General features: G+C 34.9%; 1 long non-coding RNA gene across 1 annotated transcript in view; it reads left to right on the top strand.

Annotated features, from left to right (window-relative positions):
• The first annotated feature begins 6,788 nt into the window (after nt 1-6,788).
• The window catches only part of LOC106475377, a 20,605-nt gene continuing 20,379 nt past the window's right edge, over nt 6,789-7,014 (top strand). Inside the window, exon 1 of the long non-coding RNA XR_001291812.2 lies at nt 6,789-6,800. This is a non-coding gene — a long non-coding RNA (uncharacterized LOC106475377). The remainder of the gene's footprint in view (nt 6,801-7,014) is intronic.

Consider the following 7,014-nt stretch of genomic DNA (forward strand, 5'->3'; position numbering starts at 1 on the left):
TGTATAATTATTGATGAGACCATAAAACAACGAGAGTCACTGTATAATTATTGATGAGACCATAAAACAACGAGAGTCACTGTATAATTATTGATGAGACCATAAAACAACGACAGTCACTGTATAATTATTGATGAGACCATAAAACAACGACAGTCACTGTATAATTATTGATGAGACCATGCCTGTTTTAAAGTACGGTTTATTTGTTTGTTTGTTTGGAATTAGGCACAAAGCGATACAATAGGCTATCTGTGCTCTGCTCACCACGGGTTTCGAAACCCGGTTTCTAGCGTTGTAAGTCCGCAGACATATTAAAGTAAGGATATGGAAGAGGAAAGTCAAACTTGATTATTCTAATTATTAAAGGCTTATAACGCTAAAATGCGGGGGTCGATTCCTGCGTCGAACATAGCCCAGCATAAAAAGCATTAGTGTTTTTGAAAATAACATTGCGTGACTCGGTAAACCTAAACAGTTGTGGAAATAGTTTAGCTTTTTTTTTTTTAAACTACAGAGTTAGTTTTATCAATCCTCCATCATTTGAACTACAAATGTTATGGGACGTGATCGTGATCGTTGGAAATAACACTTTTCTCAACAACATTTAAAAAAACGTAAATAATTATTTAAAGTAGTGGTCAAGGTATTTCCATAATTATATATTCCTTGTAAAAAAAAAGGGGGGGGTTAAATGATGTAAAAGAAAAAAACTACCGCCAACCTTGTTTTCTCCAAAATACAAAATGTATTTTTTTTACTTTATCAACGTGTCGGTAATGTAGCTTTCTAGTTTGTAAATAACTAACAAATCCATTTAAAACTAGTATGATTTTTACAGGAAAGAAGACGACTAAAAGAAAAATTCCCGGATTCTCATCTCAACAGTGATGAGAGTGAATGCCGGAAATTACTGCTGGCCTACCACAATTGTGTCCGTCCACTGGAGCCCTGTCCAGGGATATGTCCCCCTATCCCACCCTCGCCAAAACACCGAACTCCTGGCCAGGAAAACGCCCGTCCTTCCTAACGGAGCTCTTTGAACGATTTCCAGTTCCAGTTTCTTTTAGCGTGTTTGAAATATTCACACGGTGACTTTTAATGTGACTTTCTTAACACTCATTAACCAATAATCCAGTTATTATTAGTGTTAACTAATAGTCATTTATAGTTAAATACTACGACTACGTTCTAATTTCATTCACAAGATCGCCAGTCTTTGCTAGTTTACTTCTTTCGAGGTTCCTCTTACAATCATTTAGATTGAGAATCTGTATATTACCATAAGAAGTTTCTTTACAGGTCTTATTAAAGGATCACTTTAAAAACTGAGGTTTTAGGCACAGCCTTAATGCTAACCCTAGTTAGGGTTAGTCTTTAGCCGTAAAAGCGTACACTAACAGAAATGTATCCACGAGTCTTATTAAAGGACAACTTTAAAAGCTGAGGTTTTAGGCACAGCCTTAATGCTAACCCTAATTAGGTTTAGACTTTAGCCGTAAAAGCGTACACTAACAGAAATGTATCCACGAGTCTTATTAAAGGATAACTTAAAAAGCTGAGGTTTTAGGCACAATTTTAATGCTAACCCTAATTAGGGTTAGACTTTAGCCGTAAAAGCATGCACTAACAGAAATGTATCCACGAGTTTCATTAAAGGATAACTTAAAAAGCTGAGGTTTTAGGTATAACCTTATTGCTTATCCTAATTAGGGTTACATGTTATTAATATACCCTCCACTCAACGCACACATACAAAAAAGGAACGAATACTCCAACTGTGTTTGAAGCACAAAAGAGACAGTGATTCCATCGTAGCTTTTAAATATTCCTACTTAATATTTTCATGTAAACTTTACGAACAAATAATAGAGTTTTTGTAGATAAGCTAAATATCCAAACCCTAAATCTGCGAGGATTTCTGCAGGCATGAGTTGTTGTTAAGCCTATCATACTGTTATGTAATTGTTGTTAAGCCTATCATACTGTTATGTAATTGTTGTTAAGCCTGTTACACCGTTTTTTTATGAAACATGTTACGTAAGTCCTATGTTGCGATTGGCTGAACTGTCTATCAATTCAAAATTAGGAACGGCCACCTTCAGGTTTTGTGTAGAATTCCATTCTGCTCATTTTCATCTGTGAAATCTTGAAAGAAAAAGACTATGTTAACATCATAGATCAAAACTTCACGACAGTCTTTGTTCAGTAAACCGGAATCTAACACTTAATTTTATTGTACAAATACTTGTCATACATAGTCTTCCCTGTGTTGTGTGTATCATCTTTTATCGGAGCAGAAGACGGTTAAATGACCTTTAAGTTGAGATGTTTGAACTTTTTTTTTATATTGAGAACATTATCTATGTTCATGAGATCAAGGTAAAATACATCAAAATTGTGTTTATCATTTTTTAAAATGTTCCCACTTTCCATTACTTATAATACTATATATCTCTGTGAATTGTCACGTGCCCTTATTTATGGCATATCTACCACTGTTCCTAATTTTGAACTACTGCCCAAAAGGAAAGGCAGTCAGCAACACCCACCCTAAGGTAGTGCCTCCCTATTTTATAAAGCACCCAAAGCATAAAGTGTGGGGAATATTTTATGGTATCGCACGGATTCGAACCCGGTTCAGTCAGTTTCTAAATCCAGAGCTTTACTGGTATCATTACCGTACACCACGTTCACGTACTAGTAATTAGTTAAAAGTTATGATTGTTAACCTTTTCTTTACGTTTTATCTGTACGGGAAGTACAGTACAACCACGTGACACACTCTCCTCAACTTTTGCGTGACTGACAGCCATTACTCTGTGAGAGTTAATGCACAGAACATGTCGTGTTTGAAAATGTTTTTAATACTTTTATAAAGGTAACAATCTTCGTTTTGATACCAGAGAAAAGAAAACGTGGCGATTTTTCTGAAACACTAGCGGTTTGCTTTTTTTTTTTCTATGAAGACCAACAACAACAACAAAAAAATGTCCACTCTTTTATAAAAGCCATCAACAGAGCAAACTCCCCCCCCCATCCCGGTGGCTTAGCTTGCTAACGTTAAACGCAAAAATTCGGAGTTCGATACCCGCAGCCACTGTATATATTTGCACGGACAAGAAGAAAACAAACGAAAGGATTTATAATAGTCACGTAACAAACTACTTATGCATACTCACGAAGCCTGCGATTCGAATTAAAACAATCTGAGCAAATATGTGAACAGAGAGTCAGTGTTCGTGCTTTGAAACTTCTGGAAAAGGAATCAAATCACTACAGTTCATATTTGTCGAACAGTGATTCTTTCTTGTTATTAACGTAATTCTGGAAAAACGAAATAATAACGTTATTGTAGAAACTAAACATTATTTAATAACAACTTTTACGTTAGTAATTTTATGCGAGAAATAAATTAAACCAAGATTTAACACTCTGCTTCGTAAAATCAAGCACATTTCATGGACGTACAGAAGTTGATATCACCTTATACTAAAATGATTTTGGAGCCTCACCATGTCTGGTCAAGCTCTGTCTGACGACCGTGTATTTTAATAATAGCCCTGCAGTGTAGTTTCCTTTACAAAAGGCTCCATCGTAAGGTTGTCATGTTCAAAGCTAACCCCTTACCCTTCATGCCTTCCATGATTCGTATAATGTACGAAGATGACGATCTCCAAGTGCTGCAACGACAGACTAGAATAGCACGAATATCTACTTCATGAATGAGCTGATACTTCTGGATTATGTTACATACAGTTGTTTGCGACACGTGACCAGTTTTGGCCACTGACCTCTGATTCTCATGTTATAAAACACTTAGCACAAAGCAAAACTTGTCGCAGTTCTGTTTCTGAACACTCCTGGTTCCCCAAGATGATCTATATCCCTTTAGTTTTGTCTTCCAGTGTCATTAAAAGTTTAAGGGATATCTCCATCTTGGAAATTCTAAATCCCAGATCTGAACACATCTTTACGATCCGAGTTAATGACCATTATATCCCCCCCCCTACAAAAGGATATGAATTTTAAGTGACATCACATAACCTACGAAACATTAAATAATATCACAATGTAATTATGATATACGCTCTCCCACTACAACTCAGTTTCATATTACTTGCTCCTTTACATGTTATATCATTTTAATATAACGTACTCAGCGTAAGTTTTTTTTTCCAACGTGTATAAAGTCTTGTCAACCTGAAGTTTGTCAGAATCAAATGTTTTAAGAACTGAAGCAATATATCTGATGAATGAGAGAATGTAAAACATGAATACGGTTTCTAAACACAAGTAGATTAGTAAATAGAAATACGGTTTACTATTTAACTGTCAGTTGAAGTTCTACGAGGAAACACCTGCCTTGGAAGTAAGAACCTTCATAAAAGTTTCCAGGTTACAATCAGAATGTCATCTAATTTGGACAACACCCTTAAAGAGGGATAAAACGAGATCAGTGTGTCACTGTATTTAAATAAGTAATGAACTCCTGATAACGTACCAGAATCACAATTTACTGAAAAAAGTAAATGTAATCCTGACCTGGAATGGAAAAGGATCAAACTGTCAAAATAATGATTTGATTGACACGTGTCATTGTCTGTTTCTATAACATTATTTGATCGTTCATTACAAGAAGTCTTTGGTACCAATGAGTTTCTTACAATCTTAGAGGTTGTTTTTTTTCTTTCTTTAAATAACGTAAAAATAATGTTGAAATAATAAATAATCATTAAATTAGACATTACTGAAGACAACACGTTTTTGACATCTACAGGGTGGTTATATCTCGGCAACTGTTCTTCCAGCGTCCAAAATGACGTAAATAGGCAAACAAAACTACAGTGGCGCACCTGGTGGTAACATATGACATTTGTATTCCCACGCTTCCCTTAATATCTTATACTATTTCATCTTCCCATGTCAAACTTTTTGTGAGAATCTGACGCGATAAACTCTGAAATTTTCTTTATAATTTAAGCCTGATTAGGTTTGAAGTATTCTAAGCCTAAAGCTACAACCGTGTGCAGGAAGTACAAATATATTGACACATTCCTTCTGTAATGACGTATTATTCACGACTCCAATACTTCGAATTAAATAAGCGTATGTAATGAACAACTTGGAAAGACATCTCACTATTAGGAACGTATTATCTTCTTTGTTTGAAGTTTTGACTTACACCTGCTTCAAAGAAAATAATCTCGTTTGACTAAAATTTACATGGTATATACAGTAATTTAATGTTAGTAAGTTTGTTTTAAAGCAAAGCCTCAATGAACTAACTGCAGGCTAATCGGATTTCAGCATTGCAAGTCCATACTCACAACTGTCCCACTGGGGGACAAGGGTGGAATTCACATCGTTTATGATCATATGTTAAGCCTAATCACATTCTAGTTTAGCTGTTTTAAACACAAACTTCCAATGTTTTACCTCTAAGGACTTTACTAATATTTTGTAGTTGTCAGTTCAGTAATAATAATAATGGGTAAAATAATATGTCAAAACACTGATTTGGGTTACTACTCTTCACAACATTATTTGCAATAGTGGTGGTGCTAGCTTCTTTCTATGTCTTGTGGGCACACATACTGTAGTATTTAGGAGGTGAACCATCTTTTTGTGGGGTACGGGGCTATGGTTGGGATTGCTTCACAGACCCAAGTATGTAACACCCGGCCTTTATCATATACAACATTTTTTATAAAATAATCAAAACTGAATCCGTGATAAAAAAAATTATATATTGTGAACAAAACCCAAGGCTTCACAGAAATATCAACTCCTGCAGGGTTGCTTTATTCAAATAACTTTTTTAGACGAATATTTTAATTTCCTAACATCATATCATTATATTTCATTGTTGGTTCACTAAACTGGAGATATTATTTATTATTCCAACAGAGTTGCTTTCATGTTGCCATGGTTCTAATCACCTTGGTAACATACTTGGCTCACTAATTAATTAATTATTACACAAGCAGAAAATACAAAAATAATTGTTGTTGTGAATAACATCCGACTGCCTAACGAACAATTCGATTAAACTGAACCTTTGTCAAACCACATATACTTATCCCTGTTTATATATGACTTACTTCCTGATATCCATCCCTGTTTGTATATGACTTACTTCCTGATATCCATCACTGTTTATATATGACTTACTTCCTGATATCAATCACTGTTTAGATTGCTTACTTATTGATATCCATCACTGTTTACATTGCATACTTCCTGATATCCATCACTGTTTAGATTGCTTACTTACCGATATCCATCCCTGTTTATATATGACTTACTTCCTGATATCCATCCGTTTATATATGACTTACTTCCTGATATCCATCATCCCTGTTTATATATGACTTACTTCCTGATATCCATCACTGTTTAGATCACTTACTTCCCGATATCCATCACTGTTTATATATGACTTACTTCCTGATATCCATCACTGTTTAGATCACTTACTTCCTGATATCCCTGTTTATATATGACTTACTTCCTGATATCCATCCCTGTTTATTATACAATGGGTTGTATTTGGTTATTCATACTTGATTGATTTTTAGCATCATGAACTCTTGTACTTACTACTGAATAGGTTACATCAAATGTTTGTAGTTTATTAGTGTTGTCCCTAGAAGAAGAGTTTTGGTTTCCTTTCAACACTGTTTAGTTTTCTGCTAGAGGTGCACCAAGAGATGATGTTTTATACAAGTACAAAAAGGGGTTATTCAAATCTGTACAGTTGTCTGTTGCAGTTCCAGTGAATCGTTTTTGTTGTTGCTGTTTGTTTAGCATAAGTAAATTTCCTCTCAAAGTCTGTAAACTAAATATCAGGAAGTAAGCAATCTAAACAGCGATGGATATCAGGAAGTAAGTCATATATAAACAGTGATGGATATCGGTAAGTAAGCAATCTAAACAGTGATGGATATCAGGAAGTATGCAATCTAAACATTGATGGATATCAGTAAGTAAGCAATACCTGTGTGCTTAACC

This window comes from Limulus polyphemus, unplaced genomic scaffold (assembly GCF_000517525.1).
Source record: "Limulus polyphemus unplaced genomic scaffold, Limulus_polyphemus-2.1.2 Scaffold8482, whole genome shotgun sequence".
NCBI lineage: Eukaryota > Metazoa > Arthropoda > Merostomata > Xiphosura > Limulidae > Limulus > Limulus polyphemus.